Source organism: Rhea pennata, chromosome 1 (genome assembly GCF_028389875.1).
Source record: "Rhea pennata isolate bPtePen1 chromosome 1, bPtePen1.pri, whole genome shotgun sequence".
Classification (NCBI taxonomy): domain Eukaryota; kingdom Metazoa; phylum Chordata; class Aves; order Rheiformes; family Rheidae; genus Rhea; species Rhea pennata.
Window position 1 is genome coordinate 92,510,133 of NC_084663.1, and position 24,312 is coordinate 92,534,444.

At 39.6% G+C, this 24,312-nt stretch overlaps 1 long non-coding RNA gene across 5 annotated transcripts in view; it reads left to right on the forward strand.

The window, feature by feature from the left end:
• The window catches only part of LOC134138368 (uncharacterized), a 146,423-nt gene that overhangs the window by 81,514 nt on the left and 40,597 nt on the right, over positions 1–24,312 (forward strand). For all 5 annotated transcript variants that reach the window (XR_009957880.1, XR_009957873.1, XR_009957877.1 and 2 more), the window contains one exon: positions 13,136–13,257. This is a non-coding gene — a long non-coding RNA (uncharacterized LOC134138368). The remainder of the gene's footprint in view (positions 1–13,135; positions 13,258–24,312) is intronic.

Genomic DNA, 24,312 nt, shown 5'->3' on the forward strand with positions numbered 1-24,312 from the left:
TGTCTCGCTCTGGAGGGCCTTTAGAATTTATTATCTGGTATCAGATTAGCTATCAAATGATAGAAGGCAATTACTTGATATATATATATATATATATTTAGGTCTATGTGGTTTGGCTGGCTTCTTGTCATGCAGGCTGTAAACTGGACCACACTAAAACTGATAGCAAACTGACATCACTTTGGCAAGGACCCTGAGTTTTAATTCGAGAGCGAAATACATTTGGTGCTATTCTTTAGGAGAATGTTTGTGATCCCTTTGTTTGGCCTTGTTTAGTTCCCACCTTGATATCATGTCTTCCCTGCAGTGAGAGAATTCCACACTTCCTCCTCATCTGCAAGTAGAGGGAGCACAGAAATTTGACAAATTCCTTCTAATCTTGCTCTACTGTTTTTAAAATTCACAAAAATGAGATCTGTAGGACTGAGTTTAGAACATGTTGTAAGCTGGTAATAACTGTGCTGCACAGCACACAGAAATCATGGGCTTCACATGATAATAGTTGTTGAATATTTTTGTACTGATTCATTTTGGTAGACTGTATAACACCAAAAACACCCACTCAGAAATAAAGTGCAATAGAAAAATGACATTAAAATGTTAAGGTTATGACTTTAACTCTCACAACCAGGGACAATAAAGTTTAGAGACTCATTCTGTTTGTAAATCATACTGTTGTCGCAGGTATTTCAGCTCATGTAGTGGTGAAGGCAGATCCCACCAAGAGGATTGTGTAAACTGCTATATGTATAGCCATAATAATGTAGTTGAATATAGTAGCACCGAATCTTAGTGGAGATGTGTTTGACAAGACTCTCTCTTTAATTTGTTTCTTGGGATCCCTGTGGTTTAATGCATTTTGTAAATTACTCTCACCTCTTTAACAACCTCAGCTTTTGACAGCCTGGGAAATAGAAAGTCCCGTGTCTCAGGATGGCATACTTGATTTTTTACTGTAAAATGTATCTGCATTCTTAAGCCATGCCAGATCTTTCACCATTCCCCTGTGAGTGGGGTTGTGGAAGAGGATGTGCTTGTGTGGGAGCTTTGTTATGCAAGAACAGCATGGATTATTCACAAATATCAGCAAGTCCCCTTTCCCGAAGGATCTCTGGTCAGAATTAAGAGCTGCCAGATATGCCTCAAAAAAGTTAGTGTGATAGCAGACAACTGTGAAGTACCTGCAGGTATCAGCTGAAGAATCTGAAGGGTTTTAATGACTTTGACTTGGGTACCTTCTGAAATTAAAAAAAAAAAAAAAAAAAAGAAAAAAAAAAAGAAAAAGAAAAAACTCTTTAAAGCTGTGAGCAAGAGCAGACCCATCCTTTCATTCTGGAGTTTGCTGTCTTTTCTTTGGCTTTGTTTTCCATGTTGCAGCTTCCCCATGTCTAGACAAAGGAATGTGAAGGCTCTTCAGAGACTCACGTTCATTCTGCTCTAAAGCTTAGCCACCAAAGCAGGTGGAGAGTGATACCTTTAAACAAACCTCTGGTTCTTAAGATAAGTCAGAGCCTAGTGAAAATCTGCTTTAGCACATGGATATAATGCAAACAATCTTTGACTGTTACCTTTGGAGTTGTTTGTTAATATATATCAAACAGAAGTACAGGAAAAGCAGAAGGGCCAAAGAAAGAGGTATGTAAAATAGTTTAGTAAAAACTCCATTAACAGATGATACAAAAATAAGGATTCAACCAGAAACTGAACTTTCCTTATGAAGGGCACAGTCCTCCCTTCCCAGATTCCCAAGTAGCCAGCTTTTTTTCCCCACTGAATTTCCTTGTTGGTGCTCCAAAGCATGCTGAGCACTTGGTAGCTTCGTTACTTCATTTCTCTGTGCAAGTTGTTATATGGTGTCTGTTCTATCTAGTCACTTGTGGATCATCTTTTTCTAAGTCCATAAATACCCCTGAATGTACTACTGCTGCTTTGAAACAAAGCATAGTCTGAATACGCATCTGGGCATCAAAATTTCTCTTCTATTACAAGAAGTTGCTGTGCAACGATAATATCTGGGCTAACTGTATTAGCCTTTGCTGCATCACTGTTCTCCTGCACATTGTTGTCTTGTTATAGTTCTGCACAGAACCTTTATAGTGAAAACTGGGCCCTTAGAAAATGGAGTTATGTGTGGTAATTATCTTGTTCAATAATTGCCTTTTACTGGGATAAGATGAGGAAAGGAGAGCTGTGACTAGTTTTTTTCTATCATTCTGGAGATTGTTTCATGCTATTTTTTTTTTAAGTTGAATGGATACAAGTAATACTTGCTTTTCTACATGTAGTTATTGAAATTCAGTTGGGTTTGCCACCCTGCTTATCGAACATGTAACGAACATGCAAAAATCTGAGCTGGTGGATCCAGCAGGTACTTTTTAATTGCAATGTGATGTCTGAGGTATCCTGGTTGTAGATAACCCTCTCCCAATACTTTTCTGAGATCTTCAAGAGAACATGGCTATAGACTGGGTATCAAGATAAGCTGTAAATTGCAGAAAGAGACTTACATATTTGTAAGAATGAATTCAAGACAGATACAGCACTGAGGACTACCTTTCCCCCTTTGGTTACGTATTCAGCTTTTTTTTAATTCAAAGTCTTTTTGGTTATAGCGTAACTAAACAAACAGATAACCCAGGACTTGTGAGGCTAGTTGCCCTAATTAGTAAAGTGGGCACAGGTGGGGATAGTCAGAGCTTCAGACCAGTCAGTCTGAAATCTGCCACTGGATGGAGAAGCTGTTGGTGCTGAGGATTGTAATATATTTGTGGTATGGTTTTATTTCTTTGATTTCTGCTTGATGTGTAATGTATGCCTGAAGTGTGGATTTTCATGTATTAGATGAAACGGGGGAAGGGACTGCATTGAAGAAAAAGCTTCCTTACAAAGGAAAAGAGCTATTTGGTTACTCCAGCTTTGTAGCTTTTGTTGATACTGAAATATGATGTCATGCTTCTGCTACGTTGTAGCTCTAAGGTGATGGCTATAATAAGACTAACAAGGTAGTGTAGAAGAAAACCCTTTTTAGCAGGAATTTGTTCATGAAAATAGCTTAATGCAAATCTGGAAATCTTTGAGGGTTTGGCTCTTGTGTAGGGAGTGGCAGAATATTACACATTTCTAGCCAGCATGTATCATTTCATCAGCATTTATACTGCTCATTGATCATGCTTTCCCATTCCTGGTCTACCTTTCTGGCAGCAGCTGTCAGGGAAGACTTGTGTTTGCTCCCTCCATCTGACAAGGATTCTGAACAGGGTAGATTCTGGTTGTTGACTTTGAGAGTAGGTTTTGGCCCAATTTACGCAGATAAGATTTGGCGCGCTATCCTGTCCCAAGTGTCTGTTCAGTGAAAAGCATGCAATACTCTGTTCCTCCTATTACTCTGTTTGCCAGCAACCTGGCAAGCAAAACTCTTTTCAAGTCCTGACCTAGCTGATGGCTATTTGAGGGCATAGAAAAAGGGAAAATAAATAGCACTTACATTAGTCCAAAAACATAAATTGTGTAAGGATTTAGAGTAACATACCACAGTTAACTAGTGCCTTCAAGATTCCCATGGTACTGTACTGTACTTCTAGCTACCAAGCTTTTTTTGTAACTTTGGGGGTAAAGGCTGTAATCTTCACCTTTCTCAGTAGGGAAAGAGATTTTCCCAAGTCAAGCAGGCTGTTACAAGAGGTAGGAATAGGTCAGCCAGTACCTGGAGTGGCTCTATATCCACAAGAGAAAGGTTCTTCCCCCTCAGGGCAGCCTAGCTGTGGCGTTGTTGTGGGAAACCCATGACGACGCTAAAAGCAATGTCAATTGTATACATCTCACACATCAGTTTTGCTGTCTTGTAAATGAAGAGGATTTTTTTTTTCTTTTTCTCCTTCCTTTTGAAGTTTTAAAGCGGAACTTGCTGGTGACCCACTTTTGCTAACAGTTCTCTTAACTAACCCCTGTACTCACTCATATATTTTTTTTTTCCTTCTCTTCCACCCACTGTCTGTCTAGCCTGGTTTAAAATTTTTATATATGTACTTTTAAAAAATTGATTAGTTGGAGAGCTGCCCGTTCTTCTGCACTGTATAATAAGGATTTAAAAACTGCACGCTGAATTCTGTATAGTGTAATTAAAACTGACCCAGATTTGGACCTGAGAACACCAGGACTTAGCCAAACTTGCCATGAGCTGAGTTCTGATGGCAGATGGGAGCTAATGAGGACACACTGCACTCCAGAATTTCCCAGCTGCTTGGCCCCTTTTTGTACAAACAAGGGTTTGGAGTGAAGTCCCGATCCCAAGAGCATGTTCCGGCAAATGTACTGCACCCAGTGTTTTGGGAAACACGGCAGTGCTGTCAGGCTGTTTCAGGAAATTTTTAAGGCATTATTTCCAAAGGGCTTTTGCTGTGTGTTCCAGTGTTAAGCATACGCTGTCTTGCAGCTCCTGTCTTATCTGAGATTGAATGTGATCATGTGCTTGAATATCCTCCCCCTAAACTCTCTGGGGACATTTTCACCATTATTTAATAGAGTGCTAAAATCTCAAAGTACTGGGTCTCCCCTCAACCTATGGGTCCCCTCACTGGATTCAATGTCCTGGGACTATTCAGGCAGACGTAATTGAATCAGTTTGAAGCAGCTGTAGCTGGCATGTGGTCTCTCAGATTGCTAGCACCTGCTTAGTGTGTGTTGTGTGGGGTTTTGTTGTTGTTGTTGTTGGGTTTTTTGTGTTTTTGTTTTGTTACTCACCAGTGTGAAAATAGTGCCAAAACCAGCATTGGTCTTGGAGCAGATAAAGCACTTCAGATCTGTATCCCATTCCCCTTCCAGCCTAGCCACGTCGTTATTGGTGCCTGCAGTAATGTTCTTGGTAGTGTGCAGAACAGGTTTATGCTGCTCCAAATGCCTCCCTCCCCTTCAAGCGAATGCACTGCCAGTGCAGACTATCTTTCTCATAAGCAGTAAGCCTTAATTGTGCTCAGGTGCCTGGAGTGGCTGGGCCCTCCTTAGAAAATTGGGCAGCCCACAGTCTGCTATATCAGATGCGTACGCCAAATTTATCTACTGCTCTACCTGGCCCAGTGAGATTACTGTTAGTATCTAACAAATGACTCAACAGTCCTGGGGTGTTCTGTTCAATATTTCTGTTCTCTTCCTCTGGTGTAGAGTACATAGCTTTCAGTTACTGTGTTGCTGCTACAATCTAAGTTTTAATGGAGCAAGATTTCAAAAGGGAGTGCGAGTCACTTGGTCACCTTCTGTATCGTATGATCTATTATAATGGAAGTTCAAATTAAATGCAGTGATGCACTTGATCAAATACAGTAACAACACACAGTGGTGTGGTTTTCAATATAATATTATAAGTTGACCTACTGAAGCATTAATTTTTTTTAATACATCCCAATATATCCACTGACTTTCTCTTACTTTGTATGTTTTTTTTTTTTTTTTAAGGTCTCCCTACAGCTCTGCCCTAGAGACAAAAACTATATCTGGATTCTTGGCTTCAGCTGTTTTCTCCTTCCTTTTTCTTTCCACACCTCTCTTTCTCGTGCTCTTCTTTTTGGCTACTTTAGCTTATGTTTCACAGAGCAGAATTTTCCACTCTGTCTTAAAAGGTGCCATGCTGTTGCAGGACCTAGACAGTGAGAAAGGCTGAGTTTTCTAACGCGAGTGTAATTATCATCTCTTATTTTGTTTCTTGGGCTATAACTATTTGGGTAGGCTTTTTTATGGCCAAAATTTCCGTAATAGACTGTTCCAGTGACTCTTTTAGCCCACTGGGTGTTACGACTTATTTTTAAGGCATAGAGCAACATGTCCTCAGCTGGTGTACATTGACATACCTCCTTCAAAAGCTTTAATTGCTGCTGTTGTATCCAATTATGTCAGACCTATAAAGTGTTCCAGAGAATCCTAAAGCTGTTTCTTTCTCTATTTCAGAAAAGATTATGTGGTTTGCCTGTAGATGTTTGCAATGTAGGCAAAATCTTCCTTTTCTCGGAATATTGCAGAGCTTCTCTAGCTAATGTGTTGATCTGCAGTCCTCTTCGTTCGGTTGAGCTGAGGCATTTGAAGGGTTTAGTGGTAATTATTTTCAAAGGAAGTGAAATGTCCAGTGAAATGCATCACATGAGTTGTTGCCACTATTTCAGGGAGTGCTGTGTAGAGCAAGTGCTCCCTAGAAATGTTTTTCCCCTGTTACAGAACAGACCACTGCTTTGTAGATGTAGGGGGACTTGCCTTTAAATTTCATTAAGTGTACTTAAATACAGAGAATAAAAGATAGTTGAGCAAGGCATGTATAAAAGTGATACAGTTAAACATTTTCTGATGGTTGTCGCATGGCAATACAGAGAAAGATGAAATACTCCAGAATCCTTTTGTACAAATCCAGCAGGGTGATGGTGCCACTTGATTTTTCTCTTGTTCTGTTATTGTGATTTGGTTTTGTTGGGTTTTTTTGTTTCTTTTTTTTTTCTCACCCATGCTCCCACTTTCCTATTCACTGCACTTTCTGATCATAGTCTCACAAAATCCCTACCAGTAAAAACATACAGTTAGTGATGATAGCACTTCTGGCTCTTTGTAGCCTGGAAGTGCTGCAACTACAGAAACGAGCTACGGAGTAAAATGTCAGCCACCAATTCTGTGAGGGGAAGTAAGTAAGGCTTAAATTAAGAACTGACTAAGGACAATGGTTCTCAATTTTTAGAGATGTTGTTGTAAAACATTTTAGCTATAAGCAGCTATGTTTGTTGTGAAGACAATAATGGAGAATGAAGTATGCAAAACTTCTCTATTTGAGATGCTCATCTGTTGCAAATGGGTACCCAGAGTTTTTGTTGACTTTGGTAGGAATATGGAAAGGAAATGGGCAGTCCTTGAGACCAAAGTGAATATAGCACACATGAATATCTAAATAAAGCGCAATAGCAAATCAGAAGGTATAGTTTGTATGTAAAAATATTTTAATGAAAAACAACCAAAGAGCAATCATGCAGGTGCTTATCATTGGATTTCTTGGTGCCATTTGTAGCCGGTCAGAACAGGAAAGCATCTGCCAGTGTTACAATTGTCTTGGAAATAACTATAGTTTGAGGTCAGTTACTGGTTGCTGGCATCTTGTATTACAGGATGCCTTTTTTTTGTACTAAAGTTTACTTTAGAAATATAAACATTAAATAATTATGATTTCTATGCTGCCAAAGGTACTAGAAACAGGATTTATGTTCTTATGAAGTCTTTTTGGCAAAAGTGAAGAGAAAAGATATATAGATTTTTATTTATTTATTTATTTTGAGTCTGCTAACATGCTGGCTGTATGAGTTAGATTCTGTTTATAGTATGAAACCATCCTTTTTGTGCACTTAACTGTATCCAAGTAAAGAGCGTACGCAGAGTCCCTAAACCGTTGCCTTAAAATTAACTGATCAATTTACATGAAGTACACTAGCTTCTTGTCCACATGGAGTAGAGCACTTCCAAGCTGATGTCTGTTAGTGACTAGCACGGGAGGATGACAGAAAGGACAACAAAGGAAGTTCATAAATTGATAATAAGGTGGGTTTATAGGGGATTGAGCATGGATATTAGAACCATTTCAGACATACTTTTTAATCACTGCCACTCTGCTCCAGTTCTGCCTGGTGGCTTCCTAGTAGCACCATCCTGAAAGGACTTATTGGGTCTTTGTAAAAAGACCGCTTGACTTGTCACTTATTGGCAAACATATCTGCATCCTTGACAGAGGCCTGGAGGTTATAGGGATGATGGAGACCAGATTTTTCTGTCAGCCATGCAGTTGGTCTCTCTGGAAATGCCTTAAAATATGTTAACAAAATATATTTGGAAAACTTGCAGTGCTGCGTCTGATCCATGAATGACAATTTTATTTTCTGGGCTTGTCACGCCATCGCTGAAACCGTACATGTACAAAGTCAAACGATCAGTGAACAATTTAATGTTATAGCAAATAGATACTGTATCATGCTTATAACTGACAAATCAAACTGTGTGGGACAAACTAATACAAGATACAGAAGACAAAGTGCTATGAAAAAGGGAATCTGTTCTTTAATCTTGCAGAGCGTTTCCAGGAAGAAATCCCAGACCCGTTTTTTCAGTTCTGTCAGTCAAGCGCTTCCTTGAGTGAACGATCAACTGTGGTGTTGGTGACGTTGGTCCTGGGAGCTCCCTGCATCTTCAGGCACTTCTCCCAAAATTGCACGTTCGACAATTAGAAGGCTCCACTGAATTAAATTATATTGGTCAAATTAAATTATATTGGTCAAATATGCCCCATCTATCAGGGATGCACATAATCAAGAACGTGGTTGCATCCCGAGCAACCCCTTTAACCTAACGAGAGGAAATGGCAATGGGTGTTGCTCAATCGGGATGTAGGGCCAACTTTTCTGCTTAATTGGGATGCATTTGGCCAGTGCCAGAACTTGAAGTGGTTTTTAAGCAGGTGTTTAATGGATGGTGAAATCTGAACTCTGCCCTTTTAATATAGAAGCTGCCAAATAAAGATTATCAGAAAAAAAATCTAATGCAGCATAAATAATTTTTATCTTTGCATATTTATTCAGTATTGTCTCTACCTTAACTTTAATAGGAGAGGTGGGGGGAGGTGTGTTTCTTTTCTTTATTGAGAAAGTCCGTTAAATAGAACAATGGTTTGTCTAACGGGGTGCCCTAATTAAAATTACCCTGTAATTTGGAAGGGGGGAAAAAAAAGAAGTATCTACTTATATGTAGCTAAATTTGACCTAAAAGCCATCTAAATCTGGAAAATTTGTTATACTTCTTCTTCTTCTTTTTTTTTTTTTTTTTTTCCCTGCTGAAAATGAAACTTAGCATTCAAACCAAATGTGCACCAAACAGCACAATTCTGTTATTGCACAGTATTCAGGAGTAAGGACTGTCTCCTTGATTCCTGTTCAGTGTTTAAAAAGAAGAATGTTGTGAAGAAACCTGAAGCAGATTTCTCCCCTGCCTCCTCCCCCTGCAGCAGTAGTCCTTCATGGTTGCACCTTTGCAGTATTTTGAAAGCAGACACCATGTTATGTGCGTGCTGCAGGCTGGTCTGAAGCCTTCGGTTGTGAACAAGCAACTGAGATAGGAGCCGCTTAGCAGGCCTGAGCGGCTTGAGCTTGCCTTTGCTGAGTGCGACTACAGCAGCTCCTGAGTGACTTGGCGGGCACGCCGGCTAACTCTGTTATCTTGAAGAGCGTGGGCCTGCGTGCGTAATCTACTCTGTGTACACAACTGCGGAGATTTTACCAGGGCTTGTAAAAATGCCCTATTTGTGCTCTAGCTAGCAGGCTTTAAAATGTTGCTGAGGCAAACTGTATTATCAAATTGGAGAGAATGTTTGAAAGACTTTACCAGCTTCAGAAATATTGTTTGTGTTTGAACAGGGATTCTCAGCGTCTTTAACTTGACAGAACTGTACAAACTGCAACCTGTAGATGCTGCTAGGCTGACACAAGGCGGTGGAATTTTATTCTCCCTGTACCTCTATTTCTCCCCACTTTCTAGGCAGGCTGGAAAGGGGGACGATTTTCAAAACCATTTCAAGTTGGCCTCAATGGGCTGCTGCTGGATTTAACTAAAACTACCTCACTCTGATTTTAGTGGAAAGAGAATCACACCACTGTTCCTTTTGATGATCCCACTCATAATGTCTAATATAAAATGTAATGAGACCGCTATGTATGAAAAAGTGGAAGTTCATAAATGCCAGAATTTAATTAGATACAAGAGGGGCTACTTTTCACTGAATTCTTCTTCTGCTTACCCCAACTTTACGCTTTCATAACTCAACTTCAATGGAGAATATGACAACAGAAAAAAGGAAGAAAAAAAATCTAGTGAATGATTTGCAATTTGCTTAGCCTACTTTTAGCTCCAAAAAGGACTGTTAAAGCAAAGATAAAAGTTGAGGCTGATGTTGTGGTAATATGCTTTTAAACTAGTCAAGAACACTGGAATAGAAAGTATTCAAGTATTGGCATCATTTAAAATTCTTAGATTCTCCTCATCTTTTTAATGACCATCAAAACTGATTTAGGTACTGTTGTAGCCTGGAGAGAATCTAACAAATTTAATTAAACAATTTTGATGATGTGCCAATGATATGGTCATAATTAGATATTAAAAACAGGTACTTGCCAAATCATTTTGTGTATGTGTATATATGTGTATGTTTGTGTATATATATGTATCTTCTAGTGGACCATTATTTTATTGGGAGAAGTATGCAGTGCCCTAGAGCAAGAATATGTGCATGACTGGGTTGTGCTATGTTATCAGGAAGGCATCTTAAAGGCAGTGGAAGAAAACCAGGAACCTCCTGATGGGAAACCAGCTGAACAATTGTATAGGGGTCACATAACTTGAATGTGTATAGAATTGTGTAACAACCTATGCAGCTACCCATGATCGACAGAATAAACTGTTGTCATCTTTAGATGACTGCAGTGTTGGATGCAATTGCTTCAGCATCACATATGCTGTCACCTAATGCTACTTACATAGGTATTATTTCATTGCCATTAAAGGAAAAAAACCACCAACGCTTATATCTGATCTGATATTCTGCCTTTGGGGCCTGGTTGTAACTTGGATAGAAAAGTTCTGACTACAGTACTAGAATGACTGTTATTGGTTGTTACCTGATGGAAATGGATGAAGATAAGGTGTCCACACTGATTCTTTTAGTTTTGTCAGTTACTGTAATTTCTAGAGATGATGAATCATCTGTGGATGCTAACTGGCTAGTGGAAGTTGTTCACCAGTGACTCCTTTTTCCTGAAGAAATTGCAGATAATGAAGTTGGGTGATTATTTACTGCCATGGGATTCCTTTTGTGTAGGATTTTAAATGTTCTGGTTTTGCTACCCCTGGAGCAAGCAGGTTAAGTGAAGAGACTTGAACTGCAGTGTCTTTAGTATTCAGCTGAACTCCAATGTTACATCGCAGCACTTCCTGTACAATTGTTAGGGCAGAGCGACTTCACAAGTGATGATAGTTAGAAAAATTAGACTCAAGTCAGGCAGAAATTAATGCTCATGTGTGATGGGAAATCAGCAAATGAAATAATAGTGTAACAGAAAGTTTTCTTTCACATCTTTACAGTTCTTTATTTCCAAGTGTATTTTCTGAAGTCCTTAAAGGAGATTTGGGAGCTTATGGATGTCCTGGTAACAGCGTTTGTTAATCATGCGCTTTATTGTTTGCCTTTGGCAAGAAAGCTCAATTTTTTCCTTTTAAATGTGGGACCTTGCCTCACTGCCTCCGGGAAGCATTACCGTAACACACGTCACTTGAGGCTAATTCAGCCTGCCACTTGGAAACTGCCCCTGGTGCAGGTTGTGGCAGTGCACCATTAACTCGAGCTCTTTTTCATCAAAAGCACACTGCGTCTGTTCTGCTTGATCTGCATGGCCCATCAGTTTAGCTTTGGTTACTGTGTGAGGTGGTGGCTTTTTTACCCATAAAGCCGTGATTGGTTTGATTTTCAGCCATGTGGTAGGAGGCTTTCTCCCATGTCATACCAAGGCTGGCTGAGATGTCTCAAGGTGTACTCCCATAGCAGCCAAAAGGGCTCGGTGTTGAGGCTATGTGGACATCCCTTCACTCATATGCCTCTGCTGCCTCTTCAGCTGAAATCCCCAGGTTTCATGACTGGATTGTGAGCTGCTACTGGGCATTGATCTGGCTGAAAACACGTGGAAAAGAAATTTGCTTTTAGCTGAAAGCTCCTTGAATCAGATGATTGTCCGGTTCTGATACAAGTGGAAGCTCAACCACGTGTGGCCAGAAGAGTAAAGAGGGGCAGCAAGAGTCGGGTTGTGGCAGCTCCAATTTAAATTGACTTACACTGCAGTGAAACCAGACTCATAAGGTTCTGGAAATAATAACACAGTAGCAAGGTTCAGCTGAGAGCATAGGATATGATAGGTAAAGACAGTGTGGCTTTGGAATTTACTTTCTTTGTTGTTTGCTAAAACCAGAGTCTTTGTTACTTTCAGAAGCTCTGAAGATCACACACCTCATGCATGACATCCCAGGGAAGGGAAAAGGAAATGAATGGTCAACTCATTTCTTTTATGAGGTTTGACTGATACATGCCGTAAGAATCAGAACAGGCTGGGTGCAGGGAGAGGAGGAGGAAAACATTTTCATAAGCGTGAAGGATTTTTTTTTTCTTTAAACAAGAGCTAAAACTTCATTAAAATTTCAGCCAGCTTTAAATTGAAAGTTGTATTTGAAAATAATGTATCTTGAGTTCTAGTGAGGCACATCAGAGAAGTACCAGTACTGGTTTTCTCAATGGGCAGCCTGTGATGTGAATGTGAAGTCTTCTGCCACAGTGTTACACTGTCACATACACCAGTCTGAGAATGGCCAGCAAGTTAACCCTTGGCCTTCTGCTGATCATGTCAAGCCAGTGTGGCACATAATACGTGACTGGGAGAAACTGAGCAGAGCAGGTGACTGAAAAATTCTGAATATTACACTTCTTTTGTAAAGAAGCCACTTGGCCTGACAATTTTTACCACAAATAATCACATTCAATTAGATTTCAGTAGCCTTGGTTATGCTAGAAAAAGCTATGCTTGCTCATATGTTTCTGTGGGGAAGGCCCATGTAGTTATGAATGGCTGGTGGTTCTTTCCCCCATCCCTGTATTGCTGTATTGATGCTTTTTCAGAAGTATTTTTTCCTTGATCTGCCCCACTGAGAACAAGTCATTGAGTATGATGCTGGGAAGAGGAGTTACGGGAAATGGAGCTGGTAACTCCACTATATGGGCAATAACAAATGGCAGACCGCACTGCTTCACTGGGTTTTCCATGGACTTGGGCACATTGGAGGGGACATGAGGACACACAATATGCTACCTGAAATCACACTTTTTTTTCCCCCCAAGAAAGGTTTTTGTTTCACTTCCACATGGATTAGAATTACAACCATTCTTTGCAATTGGTACTCCTACTATAAACCTTCGGAGAAAAATCCTTTGCTGATGTATCGTGCTTTTGGTATGGCCTGTGTTGGAGTCTCTGCCAACTGTTTCAGAAGATTTTTCTTCGTATGAGATGTTAAAGATCTTTTTCTCCTCTTTTAGGGAACTAGAGGGCTTGACACGTCCTTTACATCCTGCATTTATTCTGACCACAGTCCCTCCCTGTTCTCGCAAGCGGAGCTCAGCCCTGCTTCCCTTCCTGTTGATTCCCAATCAGCTACATGGTAAGTTTTCATTGTCTCTATACTTGTTGCCACAAGGTAAAATTCTGGCAGACTGTCTCTAAAACCCATTAGTACTGGGCAATGAGGGCAGAGTTCTTCGTGTCCGTCAAAGATCATGCAGTCATATTCCAGGCTGACAGTAAGGAAAGGAATATAGTATTGATTTAGCATTGGAGCTGAACTTCAGCATAGATTGTTATAGGAATAAAATATGAAGTAAAATATGTGATGGAATTAAATCCATCAGTTCTAATAAAAGAAACAGAAGAAAGCAAAGAAATCCTGGACCCTTAAATCCCATTAACCAGGCCAGAGAGAGAATGTGTTAAAAGGGAACTGCACTGTATCTTTTTTCATTGTTTGATGAAATAATCTTTTTCACCCTTTAAGTGGTGTATTTAAAAATCCTGGTATTTCTGAAACAAAGAGAATATACAGCCACCGAGCTAGCTGGTTTTTATACCTTCCTTTTCTGAGTATTGTCCTTCAGTACAATACAGAGCCATTTCTTTGTTCTCACAAGCTAGCAGTTAAATTGTATGTAAATGTATGCAAATTAGATGCTGTCTAATAAAGAGAGTCATTAGATGGAAGAAATATTTAGTTTAGGAGGGGAAAAAAAGAAAGAAAAGAAAGCAGGTGTATTTTGCAATAGAAAATGTAAGATTGCAAAAATCCCTCAAACTTTGGGCGAGGATTTTTTATAAAGCCATTAAATATTTTCTAAAAGACTTACCCTACTCTTGGTCTTTCCTTTTGTGTCTTTGTGTATGTATATGTACGTACACTTGTGTGATCTTTTTTAAAACTCACGTTGACTGTTTTATATATACATACTTGAGCAGACATGTAAATACTGTATTAATATTTTTATGATTTCTTTATGCATATAGCTATGAATTCACACATGTACTTCATATCAGAGTGTATTTTTGCTTACTGAGTATCTAAAGGTGTAATCCATGTGGTGAATTTTATTTTCGTGGAGTAATTTATTCATCATACACTCTGACTGGATACACTCTGCTCACTAAATCATCTCCCTCTATTTGTTTTATCAGCTCCTCCTCGACAGTCTTAAAGCTTTTCTTTATTTTATTTATTCATGAAATCTCAATGCCAGAATGCCATTTTTTTCTGGAATTTCCTACCAAGTAATCTCTTTTTGAGCTATGGACCTGATTCAATCCTAAAACAGCAGTGACCTTTCTAAGCCTAAAGAAGCTTTACTACTAGATGTAAGAGCACTAAAATGCTAGGAATGTGAAGCTCAATGCCATCAAAACTTGGAGAATCCAAACTTGTGAATGAAACGCTTGGCACGTATCTACACTCTGAAAGATTTAAAATTGATGAATTTTATATTTTTGCCACTTCTAAGATCAGGAATTAAAATTAGGACCTTGATTTAATCTTCTTTCTAATCTCTGCACCTTAGAATCCGTAGTCCCGGTTTTGCAACTCTTCTGTTTGGGTGAATATACCTAGATGACCTGGCTCAATTGTTAAGAAGTCGTCATATTTTTGTTTCTGTTGGTCAGTTATCATGGTTGAGGCAGGTGTCTTGATAGTTGTACTTTGACTGGCATATTTTTTTCATGGCAGTTTTGTGAGTCTGGAACTCTGAAGACATATATGTATATGTGTATAAAAGATATGTATATAAAAATAATGTTGTTTAAATATTTACATGTAAAGCCAAGAGATTGGCTTCCTTCCCAGAATTACTGGAACTACCTTCCCCAGGAACATTTGGACTTGAATAATCTCTACAGCAACACTTTTCTTCTGAAACTAAACAACTTGTGAAATGAGTGACTAGCTCTGCACCCTTTGCTGTTCATATGGGTTCTTTGGCTTGTGGTGATGGAGAGGCTCTTTGCCTGGGTAATACATTTCCAGTTGATTGGGCTAGATCCTCCTTCATTGCTCTCTCTCCCCTGACAGCTTCTTGTTAGTTTATTTTATGAGAGAATGTTTTTCTGAGAAACTCTAGCACAGTGGGGATATTTTTGTCCTCATTGTAGGGCAGGCCCATGCAACAGGCTGCATCTGGGCTGCATGCAAGCAGCTGCAGGGCAGATGGACGGGGCACTCGGGACAAGCTGACATCCTGCTCGCCTGATGTCCCGACTGTGCTGGTTGAACAGGCAGCAGAGAAACTATAACCTGTGCACACTACCTGATGGGAATGGTTAGCAAGGTCATTTTAAAGGAGGTGCTGTGTGGTTGGCTGTGAATATTGTAGGTATTTTTTGAGGGTGTTTTAGATGATTTAACAAATTTAGGTGAGGCTTGCTCCACGAGGCGTGTTGAGGATACAAGAAGAGCCTGAGGTGTTGTATGAGGATGCTAGACAGAGATATGAAGGTTAATAAGGTGAGGAGAAATGCGGGCAATGTCAGAGTATTGTGGTGAATGGGAGGGATGAAGCAACATTAGTAAACAGAAAATTGTAAATGCTCAGCTAGGGCTCTGCTCTTGTAGGCTGTCTGTCATTGAATGTTCTAGGAGAGTTGAATCTCTAGTGATTTAAACATTGAAGCTGATAGATTCACACAGTTTGCAACCTAGCTAGGCATAACTTCACAGGTTCTTCAGATTCCAGGAGGTGTTTGTTTAATCCTGAAATCCTTATTGGGGGATTTGCAGTAGAGCTGGAACATGTTAGCAGCCAGGAAAAGAACTTTGTCTCCCAAAAGTATGTATTTTTGAGTAGGATGCAAAATACACATACAGACAAGAATGAGGAGAATGATATTCAAATGGAGGAAGAATGATTCAGGCTTAGGAGCAGGAGTCTGATTAATTCCTTGTTCCTCACCAGACTTCCTGTGGCCTGACGTAATTGCTTGGGACAGGCAGAGAATTCAGTGCCTAAATACTTTTGAGGAACTGTGTGTTAATATCTTTCCCTACCTTGGCTATGAGGATATTACTGCTTTCCTACTTTAGAAGTATATTGCAGTGATACATACGTTAAAGGATGTGAGCTGTCTGCATTCTGTGATAATGAGTCCAAAATCAGTACTTTAGACGATGTTGGAAGTAACATACTGAATTGGACCAATGGTCCATCCAGTCAGGTATCTTCCTATTAAATGTCTTCAGCTGCAGAAGAAGGAAGCAGAAGAAGTCTTAAGCTGTAATAGTGGAACAACCAATATTTTTCAGAGTGAACTGAAAATAAATGAGAATATTATAACTTGTATTTCTTGGGAGTTTGTGCATTTTTTTTAAAAAACAAAAAAGTAGTTTTAAGAAATATGCTGCACTAAGCTAATCCTAGAGCTAACGAACGGGCATTGGGACTAGCAGCTTTTGCTATTACCTACTGCTTATTATTGTTATTATTATTATTTCTTTTTAATTATGCAAAGTGCTAATCAGTTTGATTATGCACAGTGCTAATCAGGTTAATTATGCAAAGTGCTAATCAGTTGTTCTCTAAGCACACGAGGAGAGCAGAGGTGCTGGCAGTGAATGGTGGTTCTAGATGGGGGTAGTCACGGCAGTCATTCCTTATTAAGAGAGGAGTAGGTGAGATGACAGGGGTTTTTGCTTCCATTAAAAATTTTTATAAAACCCATGAGGGTGGTGGTTCTGGTAGGGTAATGTCTCTCACAGCAAGGCAGACTTTTTTTGCAAACCACCTCGTGCTGTTAGGTTGTTTGTGTTGGACTGCAAATGCACTGATTTAGGCAAATATATTGGAAAAATGTCTTGTAACGAAGGGGGTCCAAGTTGCCCATACTTGTTATGTTAGGATGTGTAATCAGAAAATCACAAATTCATTCAATCTAAGATACAGTCATCTTTTAGACACTGCTAAGTAGAATATTGTCAGTCAAGTTACACTGTCAGTTGATCGTTTGTTCATATGGTTGAAGGTTTTACACAAAAATTCAAAATACATTTTAATCAGTGTAATAGCTTTACAAGCTGTGAGAATGTAGAAACTTACCTTAGGCTGCATTTTCTCTTGCGCTTTTATGGTAAATTGTAAATTAGGAATTTTGTGTAAGCTAGGATCTGTTTTCAATAAGCTATATTCTTCTGGCAGTTACTGAAGATCCAGTGTGTCTATGTTATTTTGCCTAGTGGTTAATATCTAACCAGCATTCTTTATTTGATTATGTTTCAGTTTAGTATGCGATCCTCAAACATTACTTTTTACTGTTAGTAATGGAGGTAACATCCCCAAAGAAGAGATCACTTTTCTGTAAAAGTCTTGAGGAAAGGATCTTAAGAGATTTTGAAGTCATTAAAACAAAAGACTACTCCTTTATAATATCTCTAGTACTAGAGGTTGCTGTGGCAGCAATGCAAAAGAAGTTATTCTTGAAAAATTAATTATTGAAGATGATTACTTATAGGAAGTCATGACAAATTTTCAAATATATTTAAGGTAGGAAGTACAGCATCAGTAGTTGGTGGCTTAAACCAGGGCCTGAAAACTAACAGTATCACCTTCTTGGCATTGTGAGTACAAAACACTGATCCTCAAAGCAAGTTTACTTTACTACCAGATGCATGAGCACGAATATTCATCTGGTCTCATAAATTCATACTATTTTTAGAAACCTAAACATACCAATGGTTCACCATCAAGTCTAGAGCTTTAGAGCCTGAGGAGAGGAGTATATGCTGCAGAGGATGATGTCAATAGGATAAGCGAAAGGGAGAACTACCAGACACATCTCTGAAGTTAATGCAAAGGCTCCTGTAAACTGACACTGAAGCGGGTGATACTGGAAGCCAAGTCACTGCCACCTCAAAGTGGCACTCCATAAGAATTTTGGCCTCGGGTCTGAATTGGTATTTTGATTTCAAAGTAATTTGTGCCAGGAATTGACTGTTTCCACAGACTTCCTATTTTTCTTTTGTATGTTGTTTGTGGCCTTGGTGCCCACTTGCTCTTTCTGTGCAGTTTTGACCCCTGCTTTACATTCTTCCGTGAAACATTTCTGTATTTTTTATTCCTTTAACTCTGCATACTGGTAAGAGGGTGCTAGTAGCCGAGAATGAATACTGCCATCCTCTTTAACTTACCTGTATCTGGTAGGTGTCAGATGAGCTCTCTGAACTCATCAGTATCTTAAGGGGTGCATCACTATTTGATCTGGTGCGAGACTAACTCTTGTCCCAGGAAGCCTGGTGGTTGTCTAGGGTTGTGGAAGGGGATTCTCAGGAGCCAGTGCTGAGAACAACCTTTTCAGGGAAGAGTACGATATTTTGTGTTCAAAGCTATCAGACTCTGTACCAGAGTTTCCACGTTTCTGTTTTCGGTTCCTGCTTGATCTCTTCCTTCGTGTAGTTTCACTTGGTCTGTTTTAAGTGAGCAATTATAGCAGGTTCAAATGCGAAGAATTTTTTTTGATTATAGTTATATAACTGCATTTCAGAGATACAGTTTCTTCTGGGATTATTTATGATATAGAGAGAACAGCGATGTTATGTCTATCAAGCTTAAATACTGGTAAATGACATTTGTGGCATTGTATACACAGTTTGTGTGAGATAAGCCAGCCAGTCTCATATGGAAGCTAAAGACATGCTAATTCTTTATCTAGGAAAGATTAATCTGAGATACTTGGCCTATAAAATAGGAGCCATTTAGTTTTATTTTCTGACTCTTCTTAAAGGATGGAGTCAACAATTACATTTTCTCTCCTTTCTCCCAATCCTGAATGATAGTTAAGAAGAGAAATGTTACTTTTTTAGCAATTAACTTTTTTTCTTATTCTAATACCATGTTCTCTAAGAGATACGAAGAACTGAAGGCTCTTCAAGGTGAAGTCAGCCTGGTCACAAAGCAGCAGTTTCAGTTTTCTGCTGTCTCTGAAATCCCACATTTTGTACGTCTTAAAGGATTAACCTTTTCTTAGATGTACACAGCTGGATTCTCACAAGCGTTGGCGATTCTATGCACTCCACTCCTCGCTCATCAGTCCTTTGATGAGACACAATAGGAGAGTGTAGAGTCAACCACAATAGGGGAAAAACACCGACTTTCTCATGAGAAGCCCTTGGCATCGCACAGCCTAACAGGAGGCAGAGGCTTACTTGTTTGCTGTCTGCAAGAAATGTAGCAGTCGGAGATGTACTGGATTATTTCTTTACCTTTTGGGGGCCAGGCGTATTATATGCGAAGAGAATTAGTGTGAACATCACTGTGATACTTTATGTATCTTAATCATCCAAATCTTTTCAAACAAGACTTTCGTTCTTTGGAAAGAAACCCGTAAGTTTTCACGTTGGTGTGTTTTGCTACTGTCCTCTTCCCCTATCAGTTTAAAAACTGTTGCATGGTTCGAAGGACTTTGTGAGGCCAGTAGCCTAAACCACACTCTGTAGCATTTATATGTTACAAACAGAAATCTACCTGCAGCATAATCATAACCTCAGCTGCAGCTCCCCTTTTCAGCTGGCTGGGCTTCTGATGTGTCAGGGACCTAGAAGGTCTGAAAACTCACATGCTGCTCCCATTTTTAGTGCTCTCACTGTAACCTTGGCAAATTCCATTACCTTATTCTGCTTTAGTTTTCCTCGACAGCAAAATGTGGATAATGATATGTACCTAACTGGTGCAGAGAAGGGGGAGCCTGTAAGGCGAATGCGTTGTGTGCAAGTGCTTTGATATCTCTGGATTAAAGGGCTTATAAAGTGTAGTGTATTACGGGAAGTTACCTGTGTTATTAAGGAGCATCAGCACATCTTGTGATCTTGTGTAAATTAGTGCAAGATAACACAGAAATAGTTTACATGTATTCCAAAAAAGTGAAGTAAGTGGAGGGGGAAAACTTGGTTGCCTTGGCATTAGGCGAGTGGGTTACAAACAAAGAAATCTCCGTAAGGAAGCGTCTGCCTCTTGTGGTTTGACAAGCACAGTCTTAAATGAATTGAGAATTCGTTTGCTTGTGTGGCAGCATGTCATTACTGCAGAACTTCTTGTGCTTCTACTTGAGGACATGGTCTTCTGAGGTGCACGCTAGCCTCTGCAGAAGCTGCGTCTGCTCATCAGTGTTCGCAGAACTGGGAGCTGGTGGGAAATTAGTAACAGCAAGATGTTAAGCATTCAGGCTGACCTTTTGAAGTTACTGACCTGCATTCAGGTTACAAACACACAGCGATTTTCTGTTTCGGACTTGAACTGTTAAATCAGTAACTTGCTCAGACCGGCAGCCCTTCTCCTCTTCGTTCGCTTGTGCCTAGCTGCCATGACAGGAGTAAAGGAAGAAGCAAACTCTCTCCACGCATATGTATCTTACTGTGACACAACTACTTTGAAGAAGCTGCACTGACATAAACTAACACCAAGTGACACTTTGTTTAAAAAATCATTTTGAATGTCTTCTCCCATTGATCGTGTACAACGGAGATAAATAAACACGCTGTGTGTGGCGCAGGCAGCTCCACACACAGAGGAGATTTTTGCTCCTCTGAGTGTTTATACATTCTCCGGTGGTTGGTTGTGTTGCTGTTTGTTTACTGTAAGTCCCAGGCCTGCATGTTTGTAATGTATACATTTGCGGAGGGGGTGCAGTTGGGGAGTATGGGCAGGGTAGTGCTTTTTCTGAACACAACTAGATGACTAGTGGCTGGGGTTTTTTATTATTACTGTTATTTTCTCCTTCCAAGGTAGTGAATTAATCTTTGTGCTCCTAGGGAAACAGAGGGCTGCTGTAGCAGGAGCCTTGGTTTAAGCAGGACGTTCTGTGCTCAAATTAGTGCAGGTAGAGGAACAAGAAAAGCCATGTAGGATTTGTGTGGTAGGAATCAAGTTAGTTTAACTTTTCATCTAATTACAAAGCAGGTGGGTTGGGTTCTATGTTTATTCAGTGACGATGAGGATATACATGCTTTCTCTTTGGGGTTAAGTGACTGAGGTTGTTACATATGACGAAATTCAGGGTGGCAGAGACCCTTGCAGCAGCTCTGCTGTTCTTGTTTCGCAGATTTCTCCTTTGTCTTTAAACAAAGCCTCCCTTTTTGCTGCTTACTGCTATAGCCAGCACCTCAGTCTCTAGGGAGGGGGGCGTAGAAGATTTTGGGAGGAGATTCAGGAACTTCTTTGTCCACCAGAGTGGATGGGTGTAACTTTTTGGACGGAATGTAACACCTAGGAAGAATTTAGCTTGATCACTTCCACCTTTCCAGCTAGGTTCAACTTTCCTTTAACCTGTCCTCCTTGGGCAAGTTGAAGTTCTATGTTTCTGCTGTCCCGAATTGTTTAAAGGATGTTTTTTTTTTTTTTTTTTTTTTTTTTTTTTTTTTTTTTTTGCTTTATCATATGATCTTATGCACATTTTATCCATCTATTAGAGGCAGGTTTGGCTGCCCAGCAGTTTTTGTTATGACAACCGTTCTCATTTGCTTGTAAGTTTTGCTGTATTTTAGCCACGAGTAGAGAATTCTATTAGATTTGGACATTTTTTTCAGGGGGAGCTTTTTCTACTCTGGATCTGCTGTTTCCAGATCTAAGGCTAGAGGAAAATATTTGGTGAATATTCTGAGAACATTTTTTTAAGAGCTCTTCTGCCTTCATGGTTTGGATTAAGACCTTGAAATGGAGCCAGTCAATGACTTTCATGGCAGGGAGATGTCCTTTTTTTTTTTTTTTTTTTTTTTTTTTCCTGTCAATTGTGTATCTCACCACCCTGATGACAGCTACATCATGAAAGGAGGAGGACCTACTACCGTTTTCAGCTCCTGCATCAGCTCAGTAGGCAGAGGTCTGTGGGGTGGGCCAAGGTTGCCACTCCTTTGATGGACCACAGGGCAGTGATGTGCTACCATGTGGCAGATGCGCTTTTTCAACTGGCTACTTAAAAATCTAGGAAATTAAAAACACTGAGCTATATGAAAGAGTATTTCACTTCCATGAAGTCAAATCTGGGAATGCTGGAATTAAAGTTGACTGAGCAGCCTTAATTCAACTTCCCTGTGCTTTTGCAGTTTTTAATTATATGATCATATTCTGTTTTCTGCAGGGGTTTTAGCACAGCTTATGGGCCTGGTCTGAGGTTGAATAGAGGTTCCTTAGTAAGAATTTTTCTGTAAGACCAATTGCCTCATTGCAGACATTGGAAAATGTTTAAGAAAGGAGGCAGGAGATAGCTGAAAGAGAAATAGTGCTCTTATTCTTAAGATTACGATGACAGCATGCATGTACTTAAAGCAAAATCTGTGCTTACATTGAGTTGCTTACAAAATCAAACGCCTATAGGTGAGTTATAAAGAAAGTTGATATTTCTACCCTCTCTTACCAATTCATTTGCTTCTTTTAATTCTTCTCTATTTTTATCCTTTTTTAAAACATTCTGTTCATTTTTCTAAACATAATAGCAGCCCACCCCTCCTTTCTCTTCTTTCTTGTCATTTTGCTGGTATACAAAACATGCTTCCTTCCCCGCCCCCCCCCCCCAATTAAATAGCAGCTCCTAGGGTTTTGACTTTCAGTTGGTAGGAAGGGCACTGTGTTCCACATTCTTTGGTGAGAAGAGTGCACACAACTCTTACTGACACTTTGACAGTTTAGTTGGAGATACCGCTCTAAGTAGAATTTGTCTGTCTCCAGCCAGGTCCATTTTCTCAGCCCTGGAAATTCAGCTGTTTTCTTGTGAGTTCTCCTCTTCATATTTTATTACTATGAAGAGAATACAAAGAGTGCTTGTTTTTTTCTCTCTCTCTCTCTCTCTCTTTTTTCCCCCAGTTGACACAATCAGTATTATTTGAAGGAAAAAAAAATTACGCACAGAATGGGAAATAGGGTGGGAAAATGTAATAGGATCTGCAAATCTTTTCTGTCTTGTCTGAGTAAATGAGAGCTGATGAGAGATGCAGCACAATGAGGGCTAGGGAATGCTAGCTGAACTGGGTATATAAAAAATGTTTCATTTTACTTCATTTCATTTTACTGTATTGAATTTAAAAGGGAAAATTGCAGTGGCCATGAAAGTTTGCAGTGGAAATGCTGTGGGTTGCTGTACCCTTGACGTGAACCCAGGCAAATGTGGAAAGGAACATTAAATAAAGCGGTGTATGAATTTTGTAGGTGTACTTCTGAAACTACTTTTTGAAGAGTACCCATTCAGAATCACCGGTCATGCCTTCAGGGTTGCTTTGCTGCTTCTATATTTTTAATGTCTTTTAATGTCCACTTAAGTTACTGATTCAGGAGAAGTAGTCTGTTCTTCCCTTCTCCCTCTCTCCCTCTCTTTTTTTTTTTTTCCTTAAATGAGCCAAATCCATACTGATTTTCGTGTGTGCATTTTGCAACGTTAATGTGGTAACATCTTTTTTTTTTTTTTTTTTTTTCCTCCCCTGCAAACTTTCAGGAAGACTAGGAGGAGATTATCGCTTCCCTTTTTGCCTACCCTAAAGGTTCATTTTGCCTTTGAAAGTAACACAGGATAGGACAGAGCTTTGGGGAACTTGGCCTTAGGCAGAATACTACTTCAGCAATGCACTCATCTGTAGATAAATTGTACTATCTATGTTAAAAGTGGTAGAAATAGTATTTCTGGAGTGAATGTTCTTGAGAGTTGTGTTTTAGGAGCTGCTTATCTTTCTCTGGAGACGAAATAATTGGAAAACCAATATCCAAGCAGGAGATTCTTACTGATTCCCTGTTAAATGTGTTAAAAGCTTATTTTGTCTGTAGGAAAGGAAAACTTTCTGACTTTACAGTGCAGAAAGGTGGAAGTTCTGTTCTGAAGACACTTCGACCTTTCTTTGAAGATGATTTCCTTGTATGCAGAATCTGGCACATTTGGGCTTGCTCACAGTGAAACACTTGGTAATTGAGTGGTGACTCCTTGGTTCAGAAGAGGTCTCCATCAACCAGGAGCCCTCCAGGATTCCTGTGTTGCCGAACCTCCGTCTCCTTATTTCTCACTAGGTCAGCCAACTGTGTGTTTTGCGGTCTTGATCCCTTTCTCCACATGCTTGAAACCATACCACCATAGCTAACGTGTCTGTTGCTATCATGATTTCAAGATAGTCTCTGTGATAACTTTGAACAGGGATTATAAGCCATGCTACTGGTATTTT